Genomic DNA, 15,000 nt, shown 5'->3' on the forward strand with positions numbered 1-15,000 from the left:
TTCCCAGGCGGTCTCCCATCCAAGTACTAACCAGGCCCGCCCCTGCTTAGCTTCCGAGATCGGACGAGATCGGGCTTTTTCAGGATAGTATGGCCGTAAGCTGCCAGATCAACTCAAAAGATCCTATTTGAAGGCGACGCAGGCCAAACTAGACTCTGGCAAAAAGTGTCAAACAGCGCCCTTTGCTGTCAGGCAAGAGCAGAAACCATAAAAAGCTTACAGCACCTGGTATTCCCAGGCGGTCTCCCATCCAAGTACTAACCAGGCCCGCCCCTACTTAGCTTCCGAGATCGGGCGTTTTCAGGGTAGTATGGCCGTAAGCTGCCAGGTCAACTGAAAAGATCCTATTTGAAGGTGACGCAGGCCAAACTAGACTCCAGCAAAAAGTGTCAAACAGCGCCCTCTGCTGTCAGGCAAGAGCAGAAACCATATAAAGCTTACAGCACCTGGTATTCCCAGGCGGTCTCCCATCCAAGTACTAACCAGGCCCGCCCCTGCTTAGCTTCCGAGATCTGACGAGATCGGGCGTTTTCAGGGTAGTATGGCCGTAAGCTGCCAGGTCAACTGAAAAGATCCTATTTGAAGGTGACGCAGGCCAAACTAGACGCTGGCAAAAAGTGTCAAACAGCGCCCTTTGCTGTCAGGCAAGAACAGAAACCATAAAAAGCTTACAGCACCTGGTATTCCCAGACGGTCTCCCATCCAAGTACTAACCAGGCCCGCCCCTGCTTAGCGTCCGAGATCGGGCGTTTTCAGGGTAGTTTGGCCGTAAGCTGCAAGATCAACTGAAAAGATCCTATTTGAAGGCAACGCAGGCCAAACTAGACTCTGGCAAAAAGTGTCAAACAGCGCCCTTTGCTGTCAGGCAAGAGCAGAAACCATAAAAAGCTTACAGCACCTGGTATTCCCAGGCGGTCTCCCATCCAAATACTAACCAGGCCCGCCCCTGCTTAGCTTCCGAGATCGGACGAGATCAGGCGTTTTAAGGGTAGTATGGCCGTAAGCTGCCAGGTCAACTGAAAAGATCCTATTTGAAGGTGACGCAGGCCAAACTAGACTCCAGCAAAAAGTGTCAAACAGCGCCCTCTGCTGTCAGGCAAGAGCAGAAACCATATAAAGCTTACAGCACCTGGTATTTCCAGGCGGTCTCCCATCCAAATACTAACCAGGCCCGCCCCTGCTTAGCTTCCGAGATCGGACGAGATCGGGCTTTTTCAGGATAGTATGGCCGTAAGCTGCCAGATCAACTGAAAAGATCCTATTTGAAGGCAACGCAGGCCAAACTAGACTCTGGCAAAAAGTGTCAAATAGCGCCCTTTGCTGTCAGGCAAGAGCAGAAACCATAAAAAGCTTACAGCACCTGGTATTCCCAGGCGGTCTCCCATCCAAGTACTAACCAGGCCCGCCCCTGCTTAGCTTCCGAGATCGGGCGTTTTCAGGGTAGTATGGCCGTAAGCTGCCAGGTGAACTGAAAAGATCCTATTTGAAGGTGACGCAGGCCAAATTAGACTCCAGCAAAAAGTGTCAAACAGCGCCCTCTGCTGTCAGGCAAGAGCAGAAACCATAAAAAGCTCACAGCACCTGGTATTCCCAGGCGGTCGCCCATCCAAGTACTAACCAGGCCACCCCCTGCTTAGCTTCCGAGATCGGACGAGATCAGGCGTTTTAAGGGTAGTATGGCCGTAAGCTGCCAGGGCAACTGAAAAAATCTTATTTGAAGGCGACGCAGGTCAAACTAGACTCCAGCAAAAAGTGTCAAACAGCGCCCTCTGCTGTCAGGCAAGAGCAGAAACCATAAAAAGCTTACAGCACCTGGTATTCCCAGGCGGTCTCCCATCCACATACTAACCAGGCCAGCCCCTGCTTAGCTTCCGAGATCGGACGAGATCAGGCGTTTTAAGGGTAGTATGTCCGTAAGCTGCCAGGTCAACTGAAAAGATCCTATTTGAAGGTGACGCAGGCCAAACTAGACTCCAGCAAAAAGTGTCAAACAGCGCCCTCTGCTGTCAGGCAAGAGCAGAAACCATAAAAAGCTTTCAGCACCTGGTATTCCCAGGCGGTCTCCCATCCAAGTACTAACCAGGCCCGCCCCTGCTTAGCTTCCGAGATCTGACGAGATCGGGCGTTTTCAGGGTAGTATGGCCGTAAGCTGCCAGGTCAACTGAAAAGATCCTATTTGAAGGTGACGCAGGCCAAACTAGACGCTGGCAAAAAGTGTCAAACAGCGCCCTCTGCTGTCAGGCAAGAGCAGAAACCATAAAAATCTTTCAGCACCTGGTATTCCCAGGCGGTCTCCCATCCAAGTACTAACCAGGCCCGCCCCTGCTTAGCTTCCGAGATCTGACGAGATCGGGCGTTTTCAGGGTAGTATGGCCGTAAGCTGCCAGGTCAACTGAAAAGATCCTATTTGAAGGTGACGCAGGCCAAACTAGACTCTGGCAAAAAGTGTCAAACAGCGCCCTTTGCTGTCAGGCAAGAGCAGAAACCATAAAAAGCTTACAGCTCCTGGTATTCCCAGGCGGTCTCCCATCCAAGTACTAACCAGGCCCGCCCCTGCTTAGCGTCCGAGATCGGGCGTTTTCAGGGTAGTATGGCCGTAAGCTGCCAGATCAACTGAAAAGATCCTATTTGAAGGTGACGCAGGCCAAACTAGACTCCAGCAAAAAGTGTCAAACAGCGCCCTCTGCTGTCAGGCAAGAGCAGAAACCATATAAAGCTTACAGCACCTGGTATTTCCAGGCGGTCTCCCATCCAAGTACTAACCAGGCCCGCCCCTGCTTAGCTTCCGAGATCGGACGAGATCGGGCTTTTTCAGGATAGTATGGCCGTAAGCTGCCAGATCAACTGAAAAGATCCTATTTGAAGGCGACGCAGGCCAAACTAGACTCTGGCAAAAAGTGTCAAACAGCGCCCTTTGCTGTCAGGCAAGAGCAGAAACCATAAAAAGCTTACAGCACCTGGTATTCCCAGGCGGTCTCCCATCCAGGTACTAACCAGGCCCGCCCCTACTTAGCTTCCGAGATCGGGCGTTTTCAGGGTAGTATGGCCGTAAGCTGCCAGGTGAACTGAAAAGATCCTATTTGAAGGCGACGCAGGCCAAACTAGACTCCAGCAAAAAGTGTCAAACAGCGCCCTCTGCTGTCAGGCAAGAGCAGAAACCATATAAAGCTTACAGCACCTGGTATTCCCAGGCGGTCTCCCATCCAAGTACTAACCAGGCCCGCCCCTGCTTAGCTTCCGAGATCGGACGAGATCGGGCTTTTTCAGGATAGTATGGCCGTAAGCTGCCAGATCAACTGAAAAGATCCTATTTGAAGGCGACGCAGGCCAAACTAGACTCTCGCAAAAAGTGTCAAACAGCGCCCTTTGCTGTCAGGCAAGAGCAGAAACCATAAAAAGCTTACAGCACCTGGTATTCCCAGGCGGTCTCCCATCCAAGTACTAACCAGGCCCGCCCCTGCTTAGCTTCCGAGATCGGGCGTTTTCAGGGTAGTATGGCCGTAAGCTGCCAGGTGAACTGAAAAGATCCTATTTGAAGGTGACGCAGGCCAAACTAGACTCCAGCAAAAAGTGTCAAACAGCGCCCTCTGCTGTCAGGCAAGAGCAGAAACCATATAAAGCTTACAGCACCTGGTATTCCCAGGCGGTCTCCCATCCAAGTACTAACCAGGCCCGCCCCTGCTTAGCTTCCGAGATCTGACGAGATCGGGCGTTTTCAGGGTAGTATGGCCGTAAGCTGCCAGGTCAACTGAAAAGATCCTATTTGAAGGTGACGCAGGCCAAACTAGACGCTGGCAAAAAGTGTCAAACAGCGCCCTTTGCTGTCAGGCAAGAACAGAAACCATAAAAAGCTTACAGCACCTGGTATTCCCAGACGGTCTCCCATCCAAGTACTAACCAGGCCCGCCCCTGCTTAGCGTCCGAGATCGGGCGTTTTCAGGGTAGTTTGGCCGTAAGCTGCAAGATCAACTGAAAAGATCCTATTTGAAGGCAACGCAGGCCAAACTAGACTCTGGCAAAAAGTGTCAAACAGCGCCCTTTGCTGTCAGGCAAGAGCAGAAACCATAAAAAGCTTACAGCACCTGGTATTCCCAGGCGGTCTCCCATCCAAATACTAACCAGGCCCGCCTCTGCTTAGCTTCCGAGATCGGACGAGATCAGGCGTTTTAAGGGTAGTATGGCCGTAAGCTGCCAGGTCAACTGAAAAGATCCTATTTGAAGGTGACGCAGGCCAAACTAGACTCCAGCAAAAAGTGTCAAACAGCGCCCTCTGCTGTCAGGCAAGAGCAGAAACCATATAAAGCTTACAGCACCTGGTATTTCCAGGGGGTCTCCCATCCAAATACTAACCAGGCCCGCCCCTGCTTAGCTTCCGAGATCGGACGAGATCGGGCTTTTTCAGGATAGTATGGCCGTAAGCTGCCAGATCAACTGAAAAGATCCTATTTGAAGGCAACGCAGGCCAAACTAGACTCTGGCAAAAAGTGTCAAACAGCGCCCTTTGCTGTCAGGCAAGAGCAGAAACCATAAAAAGCTTACAGCACCTGGTATTCCCAGGCGGTCTCCCATCCAAGTACTAACCAGGCCCGCCCCTGCTTAGCTTCCGAGATCGGGCGTTTTCAGGGTAGTATGGCCGTAAGCTGCCAGGTGAACTGAAAAGATCCTATTTGAAGGTGACGCAGGCCAAATTAGACTCCAGCAAAAAGTGTCAAACAGCGCCCTCTGCTGTCAGGCAAGAGCAGAAACCATAAAAAGCTCACAGCACCTGGTATTCCCAGGCGGTCGCCCATCCAAGTACTAACCAGGCCACCCCCTGCTTAGCTTCCGAGATCGTACGAGATCAGGCGTTTTAAGGGTAGTATGGCCGTAAGCTGCCAGGGCAACTGAAAAAATCTTATTTGAAGGCGACGCAGGTCAAACTAGACTCCAGCAAAAAGTGTCAAACAGCGCCCTCTGCTGTCAGGCAAGAGCAGAAACCATAAAAAGCTTACAGCACCTGGTATTCCCAGGCGGTCTCCCATCCACATACTAACCAGGCCAGCCCCTGCTTAGCTTCCGAGATCGGACGAGATCAGGCGTTTTAAGGGTAGTATGTCCGTAAGCTGCCAGGTCAACTGAAAAGATCCTATTTGAAGGTGACGCAGGCCAAACTAGACTCCAGCAAAAAGTGTCAAACAGCGCCCTCTGCTGTCAGGCAAGAGCAGAAACCATAAAAAGCTTTCAGCACCTGGTATTCCCAGGCGGTCTCCCATCCAAGTACTAACCAGGCCCGCCCCTGCTTAGCTTCCGAGATCGGACGAGATCGGGCTTTTTCAGGATAGTATGGCCGTAAGCTGCCAGATCAACTCAAAAGATCCTATTTGAAGGCGACGCAGGCCAAACTAGACTCTGGCAAAAAGTGTCAAACAGCGCCCTTTGCTGTCAGGCAAGAGCAGAAACCATAAAAAGCTTACAGCACCTGGTATTCCCAGGCGGTCTCCCATCCAAGTACTAACCAGGCCCGCCCCTACTTAGCTTCCGAGATCGGGCGTTTTCAGGGTAGTATGGCCGTAAGCTGCCAGGTCAACTGAAAAGATCCTATTTGAAGGTGACGCAGGCCAAACTAGACTCCAGCAAAAAGTGTCAAACAGCGCCCTCTGCTGTCAGGCAAGAGCAGAAACCATATAAAGCTTACAGCACCTGGTATTCCCAGGCGGTCTCCCATCCAAGTACTAACCAGGCCCGCCCCTGCTTAGCTTCCGAGATCTGACGAGATCGGGCGTTTTCAGGGTAGTATGGCCGTAAGCTGCCAGGTCAACTGAAAAGATCCTATTTGAAGGTGACGCAGGCCAAACTAGACGCTGGCAAAAAGTGTCAAACAGCGCCCTTTGCTGTCAGGCAAGAACAGAAACCATAAAAAGCTTACAGCACCTGGTATTCCCAGACGGTCTCCCATCCAAGTACTAACCAGGCCCGCCCCTGCTTAGCGTCCGAGATCGGGCGTTTTCAGGGTAGTTTGGCCGTAAGCTGCAAGATCAACTGAAAAGATCCTATTTGAAGGCAACGCAGGCCAAACTAGACTCTGGCAAAAAGTGTCAAACAGCGCCCTTTGCTGTCAGGCAAGAGCAGAAACCATAAAAAGCTTACAGCACCTGGTATTCCCAGGCGGTCTCCCATCCAAATACTAACCAGGCCCGCCCCTGCTTAGCTTCCGAGATCGGACGAGATCAGGCGTTTTAAGGGTAGTATGGCCGTAAGCTGCCAGGTCAACTGAAAAGATCCTATTTGAAGGTGACGCAGGCCAAACTAGACTCCAGCAAAAAGTGTCAAACAGCGCCCTCTGCTGTCAGGCAAGAGCAGAAACCATATAAAGCTTACAGCACCTGGTATTTCCAGGCGGTCTCCCATCCAAATACTAACCAGGCCCGCCCCTGCTTAGCTTCCGAGATCGGGCGTTTTCAGGGTAGTATGGCCGTAAGCTGCCAGGTGAACTGAAAAGATCCTATTTGAAGGTGACGCAGGCCAAATTAGACTCCAGCAAAAAGTGTCAAACAGCGCCCTCTGCTGTCAGGCAAGAGCAGAAACCATAAAAAGCTCACAGCACCTGGTATTCCCAGGCGGTCGCCCATCCAAGTACTAACCAGGCCACCCCCTGCTTAGCTTCCGAGATCGGACGAGATCAGGCGTTTTAAGGGTAGTATGGCCGTAAGCTGCCAGGGCAACTGAAAAAATCTTATTTGAAGGCGACGCAGGTCAAACTAGACTCCAGCAAAAAGTGTCAAACAGCGCCCTCTGCTGTCAGGCAAGAGCAGAAACCATAAAAAGCTTACAGCACCTGGTATTCCCAGGCGGTCTCCCATCCACATACTAACCAGGCCAGCCCCTGCTTAGCTTCCGAGATCGGACGAGATCAGGCGTTTTAAGGGTAGTATGTCCGTAAGCTGCCAGGTCAACTGAAAAGATCCTATTTGAAGGTGACGCAGGCCAAACTAGACTCCAGCAAAAAGTGTCAAACAGCGCCCTCTGCTGTCAGGCAAGAGCAGAAACCATAAAAAGCTTTCAGCACCTGGTATTCCCAGGCGGTCTCCCATCCAAGTACTAACCAGGCCCGCCCCTGCTTAGCTTCCGAGATCTGACGAGATCGGGCGTTTTCAGGGTAGTATGGCCGTAAGCTGCCAGGTCAACTGAAAAGATCCTATTTGAAGGTGACGCAGGCCAAACTAGACGCTGGCAAAAAGTGTCAAACAGCGCCCTCTGCTGTCAGGCAAGAGCAGAAACCATAAAAATCTTTCAGCACCTGGTATTCCCAGGCGGTCTCCCATCCAAGTACTAACCAGGCCCGCCCCTGCTTAGCTTCCGAGATCTGACGAGATCGGGCGTTTTCAGGGTAGTATGGCCGTAAGCTGCCAGGTCAACTGAAAAGATCCTATTTGAAGGTGACGCAGGCCAAACTAGACTCTGGCAAAAAGTGTCAAACAGCGCCCTTTGCTGTCAGGCAAGAGCAGAAACCATAAAAAGCTTACAGCTCCTGGTATTCCCAGGCGGTCTCCCATCCAAGTACTAACCAGGCCCGCCCCTGCTTAGCGTCCGAGATCGGGCGTTTTCAGGGTAGTATGGCCGTAAGCTGCCAGATCAACTGAAAAGATCCTATTTGAAGGTGACGCAGGCCAAACTAGACTCCAGCAAAAAGTGTCAAACAGCGCCCTCTGCTGTCAGGCAAGAGCAGAAACCATATAAAGCTTACAGCACCTGGTATTTCCAGGCGGTCTCCCATCCAAGTACTAACCAGGCCCACCCCTGCTTAGCTTCCGAGATCGGACGAGATCGGGCTTTTTCAGGATAGTATGGCCGTAAGCTGCCAGATCAACTGAAAAGATCCTATTTGAAGGCGACGCAGGCCAAACTAGACTCTGGCAAAAAGTGTCAAACAGCGCCCTTTGCTGTCAGGCAAGAGCAGAAACCATAAAAAGCTTACAGCACCTGGTATTCCCAGGCGGTCTCCCATCCAGGTACTAACCAGGCCCGCCCCTACTTAGCTTCCGAGATCGGGCGTTTTCAGGGTAGTATGGCCGTAAGCTGCCAGGTGAACTGAAAAGATCCTATTTGAAGGCGACGCAGGCCAAACTAGACTCCAGCAAAAAGTGTCAAACAGCGCCCTCTGCTGTCAGGCAAGAGCAGAAACCATATAAAGCTTACAGCACCTGGTATTCCCAGGCGGTCTCCCATCCAAGTACTAACCAGGCCCGCCCCTGCTTAGCTTCCGAGATCGGACGAGATCGGGCTTTTTCAGGATAGTATGGCCGTAAGCTGCCAGATCAACTGAAAAGATCCTATTTGAAGGCGACGCAGGCCAAACTAGACTCTGGCAAAAAGTGTCAAACAGCGCCCTTTGCTGTCAGGCAAGAGCAGAAACCATAAAAAGCTTACAGCACCTGGTATTCCCAGGCGGTCTCCCATCCAAGTACTAACCAGGCCCGCCCCTGCTTAGCTTCCGAGATCGGGCGTTTTCAGGGTAGTATGGCCGTAAGCTGCCAGGTGAACTGAAAAGATCCTATTTGAAGGTGACGCAGGCCAAACTAGACTCCAGCAAAAAGTGTCAAACAGCGCCCTCTGCTGTCAGGCAAGAGCAGAAACCATATAAAGCTTACAGCACCTGGTATTCCCAGGCGGTCTCCCATCCAAGTACTAACCAGGCCCGCCCCTGCTTAGCTTCCGAGATCTGACGAGATCGGGCGTTTTCAGGGTAGTATGGCCGTAAGCTGCCAGGTCAACTGAAAAGATCCTATTTGAAGGTGACGCAGGCCAAACTAGACGCTGGCAAAAAGTGTCAAACAGCGCCCTTTGCTGTCAGGCAAGAACAGAAACCATAAAAAGCTTACAGCACCTGGTATTCCCAGACGGTCTCCCATCCAAGTACTAACCAGGCCCGCCCCTGCTTAGCGTCCGAGATCGGGCGTTTTCAGGGTAGTTTGGCCGTAAGCTGCAAGATCAACTGAAAAGATCCTATTTGAAGGCAACGCAGGCCAAACTAGACTCTGGCAAAAAGTGTCAAACAGCGCCCTTTGCTGTCAGGCAAGAGCAGAAACCATAAAAAGCTTACAGCACCTGGTATTCCCAGGCGGTCTCCCATCCAAATACTAACCAGGCCCGCCCCTGCTTAGCTTCCGAGATCGGACGAGATCAGGCGTTTTAAGGGTAGTATGGCCGTAAGCTGCCAGGTCAACTAAAAAGATCCTATTTGAAGGTGACGCAGGCCAAACTAGACTCCAGCAAAAAGTGTCAAACAGCGCCCTCTGCTGTCAGGCAAGAGCAGAAACCATATAAAGCTTACAGCACCTGGTATTTCCAGGCGGTCTCTCATCCAAATACTAACCAGGCCCGCCCCTGCTTAGCTTCCGAGATCGGACGAGATCGGGCTTTTTCAGGATAGTATGGCCGTAAGCTGCCAGATCAACTGAAAAGATCCTATTTGAAGGCAACGCAGGCCAAACTAGACTCTGGCAAAAAGTGTCAAACAGCGCCCTTTGCTGTCAGGCAAGAGCAGAAACCATAAAAAGCTTACAGCACCTGGTATTCCCAGGCGGTCTCCCATCCAAGTACTAACCAGGCCCGCCCCTGCTTAGCTTCCGAGATCGGGCGTTTTCAGGGTAGTATGGCCGTAAGCTGCCAGGTGAACTGAAAAGATCCTATTTGAAGGTGACGCAGGCCAAATTAGACTCCAGCAAAAAGTGTCAAACAGCGCCCTCTGCTGTCAGGCAAGAGCAGAAACCATAAAAAGCTCACAGCACCTGGTATTCCCAGGCGGTCGCCCATCCAAGTACTAACCAGGCCACCCCCTGCTTAGCTTCCGAGATCGGACGAGATCAGGCGTTTTAAGGGTAGTATGGCCGTAAGCTGCCAGGGCAACTGAAAAAATCTTATTTGAAGGCGACGCAGGTCAAACTAGACTCCAGCAAAAAGTGTCAAACAGCGCCCTCTGCTGTCAGGCAAGAGCAGAAACCATAAAAAGCTTACAGCACCTGGTATTCCCAGGCGGTCTCCCATCCACATACTAACCAGGCCAGCCCCTGCTTAGCTTCCGAGATCGGACGAGATCAGGCGTTTTAAGGGTAGTATGTCCGTAAGCTGCCAGGTCAACTGAAAAGATCCTATTTGAAGGTGACGCAGGCCAAACTAGACTCCAGCAAAAAGTGTCAAACAGCGCCCTCTGCTGTCAGGCAAGAGCAGAAACCATAAAAAGCTTTCAGCACCTGGTATTCCCAGGCGGTCTCCCATCCAAGTACTAACCAGGCCCGCCCCTGCTTAGCTTCCGAGATCTGACGAGATCGGGCGTTTTCAGGGTAGTATGGCCGTAAGCTGCCAGGTCAACTGAAAAGATCCTATTTGAAGGTGACGCAGGCCAAACTAGACGCTGGCAAAAAGTGTCAAACAGCGCCCTCTGCTGTCAGGCAAGAGCAGAAACCATAAAAATCTTTCAGCACCTGGTATTCCCAGGTGGTCTCCCATCCAAGTACTAACCAGGCCCGCCCCTGCTTAGCTTCCGAGATCTGACGAGATCGGGCGTTTTCAGGGTAGTATGGCCGTAAGCTGCCAGGTCAACTGAAAAGATCCTATTTGAAGGTGACGCAGGCCAAACTAGACTCTGGCAAAAAGTGTCAAACAGCGCCCTTTGCTGTCAGGCAAGAGCAGAAACCATAAAAAGCTTACAGCTCCTGGTATTCCCAGGCGGTCTCCCATCCAAGTACTAACCAGGCCCGCCCCTGCTTAGCGTCCGAGATCGGGCGTTTTCAGGGTAGTATGGCCGTAAGCTGCCAGATCAACTGAAAAGATCCTATTTGAAGGTGACGCAGGCCAAACTAGACTCCAGCAAAAAGTGTCAAACAGCGCCCTCTGCTGTCAGGCAAGAGCAGAAACCATATAAAGCTTACAGCACTTGGTATTTCCAGGCGGTCTCCCATCCAAGTACTAACCAGGCCCGCCCCTGCTTAGCTTCCGAGATCGGACGAGATCGGGCTTTTTCAGGATAGTATGGCCGTAAGCTGCCAGATCAACTGAAAAGATCCTATTTGAAGGCGACGCAGGCCAAACTAGACTCTGGCAAAAAGTGTCAAACAGCGCCCTTTGCTGTCAGGCAAGAGCAGAAACCATAAAAAGCTTACAGCACCTGGTATTCCCAGGCGGTCTCCCATCCAGGTACTAACCAGGCCCGCCCCTACTTAGCTTCCGAGATCGGGCGTTTTCAGGGTAGTATGGCCGTAAGCTGCCAGGTGAACTGAAAAGATCCTATTTGAAGGCGACGCAGGCCAAACTAGACTCCAGCAAAAAGTGTCAAACAGCGCCCTCTGCTGTCAGGCAAGAGCAGAAACCATATAAAGCTTACAGCACCTGGTATTCCCAGGCGGTCTCCCATCCAAGTACTAACCAGGCCCGCCCCTGCTTAGCTTCCGAGATCGGACGAGATCGGGCTTTTTCAGGATAGTATGGCCGTAAGCTGCCAGATCAACTGAAAAGATCCTATTTGAAGGCGACGCAGGCCAAACTAGACTCTGGCAAAAAGTGTCAAACAGCGCCCTTTGCTGTCAGGCAAGAGCAGAAACCATAAAAAGCTTACAGCACCTGGTATTCCCAGGCGGTCTCCCATCCAAGTACTAACCAGGCCCGCCCCTGCTTAGCTTCCGAGATCGGGCGTTTTCAGGGTAGTATGGCCGTAAGCTGCCAGGTGAACTGAAAAGATCCTATTTGAAGGTGACGCAGGCCAAACTAGACTCCAGCAAAAAGTGTCAAACAGCGCCCTCTGCTGTCAGGCAAGAGCAGAAACCATATAAAGCTTACAGCACCTGGTATTCCCAGGCGGTCTCCCATCCAAGTACTAACCAGGCCCGCACCTGCTTAGCTTCCGAGATCTGACGAGATCGGGCGTTTTCAGGGTAGTATGGCCGTAAGCTGCCAGGTCAACTGAAAAGATCCTATTTGAAGGTGACGCAGGCCAAACTAGACGCTGGCAAAAAGTGTCAAACAGCGCCCTTTGCTGTCAGGCAAGAACAGAAACCATAAAAAGCTTACAGCACCTGGTATTCCCAGACGGTCTCCCATCCAAGTACTAACCAGGCCCGCCCCTGCTTAGCGTCCGAGATCGGGCGTTTTCAGGGTAGTTTGGCCGTAAGCTGCAAGATCGACTGAAAAGATCCTATTTGAAGGCAACGCAGGCCAAACTAGACTCTGGCAAAAAGTGTCAAACAGCGCCCTTTGCTGTCAGGCAAGAGCAGAAACCATAAAAAGCTTACAGCACCTGGTATTCCCAGGCGGTCTCCCATCCAAATACTAACCAGGCCCGCCCCTGCTTAGCTTCCGAGATCGGACGAGATCAGGCGTTTTAAGGGTAGTATGGCCGTAAGCTGCCAGGTCAACTGAAAAGATCCTATTTGAAGGTGACGCAGGCCAAACTAGACTCCAGCAAAAAGTGTCAAACAGCGCCCTCTGCTGTCAGGCAAGAGCAGAAACCATATAAAGCTTACAGCACCTGGTATTTCCAGGCGGTCTCCCATCCAAATACTAACCAGGCCCGCCCCTGCTTAGCTTCCGAGATCGGACGAGATCGGGCTTTTTCAGGATAGTATGGCCGTAAGCTGCCAGATCAACTGAAAAGATCCTATTTGAAGGCAACGCAGGCCAAACTAGACTCTGGCAAAAAGTGTCAAACAGCGCCCTTTGCTGTCAGGCAAGAGCAGAAACCATAAAAAGCTTACAGCACCTGGTATTCCCAGGCGGTCTCCCATCCAAGTACTAACCAGGCCCGCCCCTGCTTAGCTTCCGAGATCGGGCGTTTTCAGGGTAGTATGGCCGTAAGCTGCCAGGTGAACTGAAAAGATCCTATTTGAAGGTGACGCAGGCCAAATTAGACTCCAGCAAAAAGTGTCAAACAGCGCCCTCTGCTGTCAGGCAAGAGCAGAAACCATAAAAAGCTCACAGCACCTGGTATTCCCAGGCGGTCGCCCATCCAAGTACTAACCAGGCCACCCCCTGCTTAGCTTCCGAGATCGGACGAGATCAGGCGTTTTAAGGGTAGTATGGCCGTAAGCTGCCAGGGCAACTGAAAAAATCTTATTTGAAGGCGACGCAGGTCAAACTAGACTCCAGCAAAAAGTGTCAAACAGCGCCCTCTGCTGTCAGGCAAGAGCAGAAACCATAAAAAGCTTACAGCACCTGGTATTCCCAGGCGGTCTCCCATCCACATACTAACCAGGCCAGCCCCTGCTTAGCTTCCGAGATCGGACGAGATCAGGCGTTTTAAGGGTAGTATGTCCGTAAGCTGCCAGGTCAACTGAAAAGATCCTATTTGAAGGTGACGCAGGCCAAACTAGACTCCAGCAAAAAGTGTCAAACAGCGCCCTCTGCTGTCAGGCAAGAGCAGAAACCATAAAAAGCTTTCAGCACCTGGTATTCCCAGGCGGTCTCCCATCCAAGTACTAACCAGGCCCGCCCCTGCTTAGCTTCCGAGATCTGACGAGATCGGGCGTTTTCAGGGTAGTATGGCCGTAAGCTGCCAGGTCAACTGAAAAGATCCTATTTGAAGGTGACGCAGGCCAAACTAGACGCTGGCAAAAAGTGTCAAACAGCGCCCTCTGCTGTCAGGCAAGAGCAGAAACCATAAAAATCTTTCAGCACCTGGTATTCCCAGGCGGTCTCCCATCCAAGTACTAACCAGGCCCGCCCCTGCTTAGCTTCCGAGATCTGACGAGATCGGGCGTTTTCAGGGTAGTATGGCCGTAAGCTGCCAGGTCAACTGAAAAGATCCTATTTGAAGGTGACGCAGGCCAAACTAGACTGTGGCAAAAAGTGTCAAACAGCGCCCTTTGCTGTCAGGCAAGAGCAGAAACCATAAAAAGCTTACAGCTCCTGGTATTCCCAGGCGGTCTCCCATCCAAGTACTAACCAGGCCCGCCCCTGCTTAGCGTCCGAGATCGGGCGTTTTCAGGGTAGTATGGCCGTAAGCTGCCAGATCAACTGAAAAGATCCTATTTGAAGGTGACGCAGGCCAAACTAGACTCCAGCAAAAAGTGTCAAACAGCGCCCTCTGCTGTCAGGCAAGAGCAGAAACCATATAAAGCTTACAGCACCTGGTATTTCCAGGCGGTCTCCCATCCAAGTACTAACCAGGCCCGCCCCTGCTTAGCTTCCGAGATCGGACGAGATCGGGCTTTTTCAGGATAGTATGGCCGTAAGCTGCCAGATCAACTGAAAAGATCCTATTTGAAGGCGACGCAGGCCAAACTAGACTCTGGCAAAAAGTGTCAAACAGCGCCCTTTGCTGTCAGGCAAGAGCAGAAACCATAAAAAGCTTACAGCACCTGGTATTCCCAGGCGGTCTCCCATCCAGGTACTAACCAGGCCCGCCCCTACTTAGCTTCCGAGATCGGGCGTTTTCAGGGTAGTATGGCCGTAAGCTGCCAGGTGAACTGAAAAGATCCTATTTGAAGGCGACGCAGGCCAAACTAGACTCCAGCAAAAAGTGTCAAACAGCGCCCTCTGCTGTCAGGCAAGAGCAGAAACCATATAAAGCTTACAGCACCTGGTATTCCCAGGCGGTCTCCCATCCAAGTACTAACCAGGCCCGCCCCTGCTTAGCTTCCGAGATCGGACGAGATCGGGCTTTTTCAGGATAGTATGGCCGTAAGCTGCCAGATCAACTGAAAAGATCCTATTTGAAGGCGACGCAGGCCAAACTAGACTCTGGCAAAAAGTGTCAAACAGCGCCCTTTGCTGTCAGGCAAGAGCAGAAACCATAAAAAGCTTCCAGCACCTGGTATTCCCAGGCGGTCTCCCATCCAAGTACTACCCAGGCCCGCCCCTGCTTAGCTTCCGAGATCGGGCGTTTTCAGGGTAGTATGGCCGTAAGCTGCCAGGTGAACTGAAAAGATCCAATTTGAAGGTGACGCAGGCCAAACGAGACTCCAGCAAAAAGTGTCAAACAGCGCCCTCTGCTGTCAGGCAAGAGCAGAAACCATAAAAAGCTTACAGCAC

General features: G+C 51.7%; 38 non-coding genes and 29 pseudogenes across 38 annotated transcripts in view; all 67 read right to left on the bottom strand.

Annotated features, from left to right (window-relative positions):
- Positions 1-101, bottom strand: part of LOC131097799 (5S ribosomal RNA) — a 119-nt gene extending 18 nt beyond the window's left edge. Inside the window, exon 1 of the ribosomal RNA XR_009116691.1 lies at positions 1-101. This exon is cut by the window's left edge and continues 18 nt beyond it. This is a non-coding gene — a ribosomal RNA (5S ribosomal RNA).
- Positions 102-213: 112 nt separating this feature from the next.
- LOC131101232 (5S ribosomal RNA) lies at positions 214-322 on the bottom strand (annotated as a pseudogene).
- A 112-nt stretch (positions 323-434) lies between these two features.
- LOC131099531 (5S ribosomal RNA) lies at positions 435-553 on the bottom strand. Its single transcript, XR_009118358.1, has one exon. It is a non-coding gene; the product is annotated as a 5S ribosomal RNA (ribosomal RNA).
- A 112-nt stretch (positions 554-665) lies between these two features.
- LOC131141979 (5S ribosomal RNA) lies at positions 666-774 on the bottom strand (annotated as a pseudogene).
- A 112-nt stretch (positions 775-886) lies between these two features.
- LOC131098437 (5S ribosomal RNA) lies at positions 887-1,005 on the bottom strand. The gene has a single exon (XR_009117310.1). It is a non-coding gene; the product is annotated as a 5S ribosomal RNA (ribosomal RNA).
- A 112-nt stretch (positions 1,006-1,117) lies between these two features.
- On the bottom strand, positions 1,118-1,236 carry LOC131098778 (5S ribosomal RNA). The gene has a single exon (XR_009117636.1). It is a non-coding gene; the product is annotated as a 5S ribosomal RNA (ribosomal RNA).
- Positions 1,237-1,348: 112 nt separating this feature from the next.
- LOC131100343 (5S ribosomal RNA) lies at positions 1,349-1,457 on the bottom strand (annotated as a pseudogene).
- Positions 1,458-1,569: 112 nt separating this feature from the next.
- LOC131099165 (5S ribosomal RNA) lies at positions 1,570-1,688 on the bottom strand. The gene has a single exon (XR_009118002.1). It is a non-coding gene; the product is annotated as a 5S ribosomal RNA (ribosomal RNA).
- Positions 1,689-1,800: 112 nt separating this feature from the next.
- Positions 1,801-1,919, bottom strand: LOC131101018 (5S ribosomal RNA; annotated as a pseudogene).
- Positions 1,920-2,031: 112 nt separating this feature from the next.
- On the bottom strand, positions 2,032-2,150 carry LOC131097148 (5S ribosomal RNA). The gene has a single exon (XR_009116061.1). It is a non-coding gene; the product is annotated as a 5S ribosomal RNA (ribosomal RNA).
- A 112-nt stretch (positions 2,151-2,262) lies between these two features.
- On the bottom strand, positions 2,263-2,381 carry LOC131098832 (5S ribosomal RNA). Its single transcript, XR_009117685.1, has one exon. It is a non-coding gene; the product is annotated as a 5S ribosomal RNA (ribosomal RNA).
- Positions 2,382-2,493: 112 nt separating this feature from the next.
- LOC131141638 (5S ribosomal RNA) lies at positions 2,494-2,602 on the bottom strand (annotated as a pseudogene).
- A 112-nt stretch (positions 2,603-2,714) lies between these two features.
- Positions 2,715-2,833, bottom strand: LOC131099235 (5S ribosomal RNA). Its single transcript, XR_009118070.1, has one exon. It is a non-coding gene; the product is annotated as a 5S ribosomal RNA (ribosomal RNA).
- A 112-nt stretch (positions 2,834-2,945) lies between these two features.
- Positions 2,946-3,054, bottom strand: LOC131140924 (5S ribosomal RNA; annotated as a pseudogene).
- Positions 3,055-3,166: 112 nt separating this feature from the next.
- Positions 3,167-3,285, bottom strand: LOC131097800 (5S ribosomal RNA). Its single transcript, XR_009116692.1, has one exon. It is a non-coding gene; the product is annotated as a 5S ribosomal RNA (ribosomal RNA).
- Positions 3,286-3,397: 112 nt separating this feature from the next.
- Positions 3,398-3,506, bottom strand: LOC131100344 (5S ribosomal RNA; annotated as a pseudogene).
- Positions 3,507-3,618: 112 nt separating this feature from the next.
- Positions 3,619-3,737, bottom strand: LOC131099543 (5S ribosomal RNA). The gene has a single exon (XR_009118369.1). It is a non-coding gene; the product is annotated as a 5S ribosomal RNA (ribosomal RNA).
- Positions 3,738-3,849: 112 nt separating this feature from the next.
- LOC131141980 (5S ribosomal RNA) lies at positions 3,850-3,958 on the bottom strand (annotated as a pseudogene).
- A 112-nt stretch (positions 3,959-4,070) lies between these two features.
- On the bottom strand, positions 4,071-4,189 carry LOC131099696 (5S ribosomal RNA). Its single transcript, XR_009118514.1, has one exon. It is a non-coding gene; the product is annotated as a 5S ribosomal RNA (ribosomal RNA).
- A 112-nt stretch (positions 4,190-4,301) lies between these two features.
- On the bottom strand, positions 4,302-4,420 carry LOC131098784 (5S ribosomal RNA). The gene has a single exon (XR_009117640.1). It is a non-coding gene; the product is annotated as a 5S ribosomal RNA (ribosomal RNA).
- A 112-nt stretch (positions 4,421-4,532) lies between these two features.
- LOC131100345 (5S ribosomal RNA) lies at positions 4,533-4,641 on the bottom strand (annotated as a pseudogene).
- A 112-nt stretch (positions 4,642-4,753) lies between these two features.
- On the bottom strand, positions 4,754-4,872 carry LOC131099796 (5S ribosomal RNA). Its single transcript, XR_009118568.1, has one exon. It is a non-coding gene; the product is annotated as a 5S ribosomal RNA (ribosomal RNA).
- Positions 4,873-4,984: 112 nt separating this feature from the next.
- LOC131101020 (5S ribosomal RNA) lies at positions 4,985-5,103 on the bottom strand (annotated as a pseudogene).
- A 112-nt stretch (positions 5,104-5,215) lies between these two features.
- Positions 5,216-5,334, bottom strand: LOC131099515 (5S ribosomal RNA). The gene has a single exon (XR_009118343.1). It is a non-coding gene; the product is annotated as a 5S ribosomal RNA (ribosomal RNA).
- A 112-nt stretch (positions 5,335-5,446) lies between these two features.
- On the bottom strand, positions 5,447-5,555 carry LOC131101233 (5S ribosomal RNA; annotated as a pseudogene).
- Positions 5,556-5,667: 112 nt separating this feature from the next.
- On the bottom strand, positions 5,668-5,786 carry LOC131099556 (5S ribosomal RNA). Its single transcript, XR_009118381.1, has one exon. It is a non-coding gene; the product is annotated as a 5S ribosomal RNA (ribosomal RNA).
- Positions 5,787-5,898: 112 nt separating this feature from the next.
- On the bottom strand, positions 5,899-6,007 carry LOC131141981 (5S ribosomal RNA; annotated as a pseudogene).
- Positions 6,008-6,119: 112 nt separating this feature from the next.
- On the bottom strand, positions 6,120-6,238 carry LOC131098438 (5S ribosomal RNA). Its single transcript, XR_009117311.1, has one exon. It is a non-coding gene; the product is annotated as a 5S ribosomal RNA (ribosomal RNA).
- A 112-nt stretch (positions 6,239-6,350) lies between these two features.
- Positions 6,351-6,459, bottom strand: LOC131101032 (5S ribosomal RNA; annotated as a pseudogene).
- A 112-nt stretch (positions 6,460-6,571) lies between these two features.
- On the bottom strand, positions 6,572-6,690 carry LOC131099167 (5S ribosomal RNA). The gene has a single exon (XR_009118004.1). It is a non-coding gene; the product is annotated as a 5S ribosomal RNA (ribosomal RNA).
- Positions 6,691-6,802: 112 nt separating this feature from the next.
- Positions 6,803-6,921, bottom strand: LOC131101021 (5S ribosomal RNA; annotated as a pseudogene).
- Positions 6,922-7,033: 112 nt separating this feature from the next.
- On the bottom strand, positions 7,034-7,152 carry LOC131097149 (5S ribosomal RNA). The gene has a single exon (XR_009116062.1). It is a non-coding gene; the product is annotated as a 5S ribosomal RNA (ribosomal RNA).
- Positions 7,153-7,264: 112 nt separating this feature from the next.
- On the bottom strand, positions 7,265-7,383 carry LOC131098833 (5S ribosomal RNA). Its single transcript, XR_009117686.1, has one exon. It is a non-coding gene; the product is annotated as a 5S ribosomal RNA (ribosomal RNA).
- Positions 7,384-7,495: 112 nt separating this feature from the next.
- On the bottom strand, positions 7,496-7,604 carry LOC131141639 (5S ribosomal RNA; annotated as a pseudogene).
- A 112-nt stretch (positions 7,605-7,716) lies between these two features.
- On the bottom strand, positions 7,717-7,835 carry LOC131098985 (5S ribosomal RNA). Its single transcript, XR_009117829.1, has one exon. It is a non-coding gene; the product is annotated as a 5S ribosomal RNA (ribosomal RNA).
- Positions 7,836-7,947: 112 nt separating this feature from the next.
- On the bottom strand, positions 7,948-8,056 carry LOC131140926 (5S ribosomal RNA; annotated as a pseudogene).
- Positions 8,057-8,168: 112 nt separating this feature from the next.
- LOC131097801 (5S ribosomal RNA) lies at positions 8,169-8,287 on the bottom strand. Its single transcript, XR_009116693.1, has one exon. It is a non-coding gene; the product is annotated as a 5S ribosomal RNA (ribosomal RNA).
- A 112-nt stretch (positions 8,288-8,399) lies between these two features.
- Positions 8,400-8,508, bottom strand: LOC131100346 (5S ribosomal RNA; annotated as a pseudogene).
- A 112-nt stretch (positions 8,509-8,620) lies between these two features.
- On the bottom strand, positions 8,621-8,739 carry LOC131099567 (5S ribosomal RNA). The gene has a single exon (XR_009118392.1). It is a non-coding gene; the product is annotated as a 5S ribosomal RNA (ribosomal RNA).
- Positions 8,740-8,851: 112 nt separating this feature from the next.
- Positions 8,852-8,960, bottom strand: LOC131141982 (5S ribosomal RNA; annotated as a pseudogene).
- Positions 8,961-9,072: 112 nt separating this feature from the next.
- On the bottom strand, positions 9,073-9,191 carry LOC131098439 (5S ribosomal RNA). Its single transcript, XR_009117312.1, has one exon. It is a non-coding gene; the product is annotated as a 5S ribosomal RNA (ribosomal RNA).
- A 112-nt stretch (positions 9,192-9,303) lies between these two features.
- Positions 9,304-9,422, bottom strand: LOC131100054 (5S ribosomal RNA). The gene has a single exon (XR_009118821.1). It is a non-coding gene; the product is annotated as a 5S ribosomal RNA (ribosomal RNA).
- Positions 9,423-9,534: 112 nt separating this feature from the next.
- LOC131100347 (5S ribosomal RNA) lies at positions 9,535-9,643 on the bottom strand (annotated as a pseudogene).
- Positions 9,644-9,755: 112 nt separating this feature from the next.
- Positions 9,756-9,874, bottom strand: LOC131099168 (5S ribosomal RNA). Its single transcript, XR_009118005.1, has one exon. It is a non-coding gene; the product is annotated as a 5S ribosomal RNA (ribosomal RNA).
- Positions 9,875-9,986: 112 nt separating this feature from the next.
- On the bottom strand, positions 9,987-10,105 carry LOC131101022 (5S ribosomal RNA; annotated as a pseudogene).
- A 112-nt stretch (positions 10,106-10,217) lies between these two features.
- LOC131097150 (5S ribosomal RNA) lies at positions 10,218-10,336 on the bottom strand. Its single transcript, XR_009116063.1, has one exon. It is a non-coding gene; the product is annotated as a 5S ribosomal RNA (ribosomal RNA).
- A 112-nt stretch (positions 10,337-10,448) lies between these two features.
- On the bottom strand, positions 10,449-10,567 carry LOC131098618 (5S ribosomal RNA). The gene has a single exon (XR_009117483.1). It is a non-coding gene; the product is annotated as a 5S ribosomal RNA (ribosomal RNA).
- A 112-nt stretch (positions 10,568-10,679) lies between these two features.
- On the bottom strand, positions 10,680-10,788 carry LOC131141641 (5S ribosomal RNA; annotated as a pseudogene).
- Positions 10,789-10,900: 112 nt separating this feature from the next.
- Positions 10,901-11,019, bottom strand: LOC131100274 (5S ribosomal RNA). Its single transcript, XR_009119033.1, has one exon. It is a non-coding gene; the product is annotated as a 5S ribosomal RNA (ribosomal RNA).
- A 112-nt stretch (positions 11,020-11,131) lies between these two features.
- LOC131140927 (5S ribosomal RNA) lies at positions 11,132-11,240 on the bottom strand (annotated as a pseudogene).
- A 112-nt stretch (positions 11,241-11,352) lies between these two features.
- On the bottom strand, positions 11,353-11,471 carry LOC131097802 (5S ribosomal RNA). The gene has a single exon (XR_009116694.1). It is a non-coding gene; the product is annotated as a 5S ribosomal RNA (ribosomal RNA).
- A 112-nt stretch (positions 11,472-11,583) lies between these two features.
- On the bottom strand, positions 11,584-11,692 carry LOC131100348 (5S ribosomal RNA; annotated as a pseudogene).
- A 112-nt stretch (positions 11,693-11,804) lies between these two features.
- Positions 11,805-11,923, bottom strand: LOC131097373 (5S ribosomal RNA). The gene has a single exon (XR_009116281.1). It is a non-coding gene; the product is annotated as a 5S ribosomal RNA (ribosomal RNA).
- Positions 11,924-12,035: 112 nt separating this feature from the next.
- Positions 12,036-12,144, bottom strand: LOC131141983 (5S ribosomal RNA; annotated as a pseudogene).
- A 112-nt stretch (positions 12,145-12,256) lies between these two features.
- Positions 12,257-12,375, bottom strand: LOC131098440 (5S ribosomal RNA). Its single transcript, XR_009117313.1, has one exon. It is a non-coding gene; the product is annotated as a 5S ribosomal RNA (ribosomal RNA).
- A 112-nt stretch (positions 12,376-12,487) lies between these two features.
- Positions 12,488-12,606, bottom strand: LOC131098779 (5S ribosomal RNA). Its single transcript, XR_009117637.1, has one exon. It is a non-coding gene; the product is annotated as a 5S ribosomal RNA (ribosomal RNA).
- A 112-nt stretch (positions 12,607-12,718) lies between these two features.
- On the bottom strand, positions 12,719-12,827 carry LOC131100349 (5S ribosomal RNA; annotated as a pseudogene).
- A 112-nt stretch (positions 12,828-12,939) lies between these two features.
- Positions 12,940-13,058, bottom strand: LOC131099169 (5S ribosomal RNA). Its single transcript, XR_009118006.1, has one exon. It is a non-coding gene; the product is annotated as a 5S ribosomal RNA (ribosomal RNA).
- A 112-nt stretch (positions 13,059-13,170) lies between these two features.
- Positions 13,171-13,289, bottom strand: LOC131101023 (5S ribosomal RNA; annotated as a pseudogene).
- Positions 13,290-13,401: 112 nt separating this feature from the next.
- On the bottom strand, positions 13,402-13,520 carry LOC131097151 (5S ribosomal RNA). The gene has a single exon (XR_009116064.1). It is a non-coding gene; the product is annotated as a 5S ribosomal RNA (ribosomal RNA).
- Positions 13,521-13,632: 112 nt separating this feature from the next.
- On the bottom strand, positions 13,633-13,751 carry LOC131098834 (5S ribosomal RNA). Its single transcript, XR_009117687.1, has one exon. It is a non-coding gene; the product is annotated as a 5S ribosomal RNA (ribosomal RNA).
- Positions 13,752-13,863: 112 nt separating this feature from the next.
- LOC131141642 (5S ribosomal RNA) lies at positions 13,864-13,972 on the bottom strand (annotated as a pseudogene).
- A 112-nt stretch (positions 13,973-14,084) lies between these two features.
- Positions 14,085-14,203, bottom strand: LOC131099236 (5S ribosomal RNA). Its single transcript, XR_009118071.1, has one exon. It is a non-coding gene; the product is annotated as a 5S ribosomal RNA (ribosomal RNA).
- Positions 14,204-14,315: 112 nt separating this feature from the next.
- Positions 14,316-14,424, bottom strand: LOC131140928 (5S ribosomal RNA; annotated as a pseudogene).
- Positions 14,425-14,536: 112 nt separating this feature from the next.
- LOC131097805 (5S ribosomal RNA) lies at positions 14,537-14,655 on the bottom strand. Its single transcript, XR_009116696.1, has one exon. It is a non-coding gene; the product is annotated as a 5S ribosomal RNA (ribosomal RNA).
- A 112-nt stretch (positions 14,656-14,767) lies between these two features.
- On the bottom strand, positions 14,768-14,876 carry LOC131141176 (5S ribosomal RNA; annotated as a pseudogene).
- Positions 14,877-14,988: 112 nt separating this feature from the next.
- LOC131099749 (5S ribosomal RNA) overlaps positions 14,989-15,000 on the bottom strand; it is a 119-nt gene continuing 107 nt past the window's right edge. The window contains exon 1 of the ribosomal RNA XR_009118526.1: positions 14,989-15,000. This exon is cut by the window's right edge and continues 107 nt beyond it. This is a non-coding gene — a ribosomal RNA (5S ribosomal RNA).

Source organism: Doryrhamphus excisus, chromosome 13, assembly GCF_030265055.1.
Source record: "Doryrhamphus excisus isolate RoL2022-K1 chromosome 13, RoL_Dexc_1.0, whole genome shotgun sequence".
Lineage (NCBI taxonomy): Eukaryota > Metazoa > Chordata > Actinopteri > Syngnathiformes > Syngnathidae > Doryrhamphus > Doryrhamphus excisus.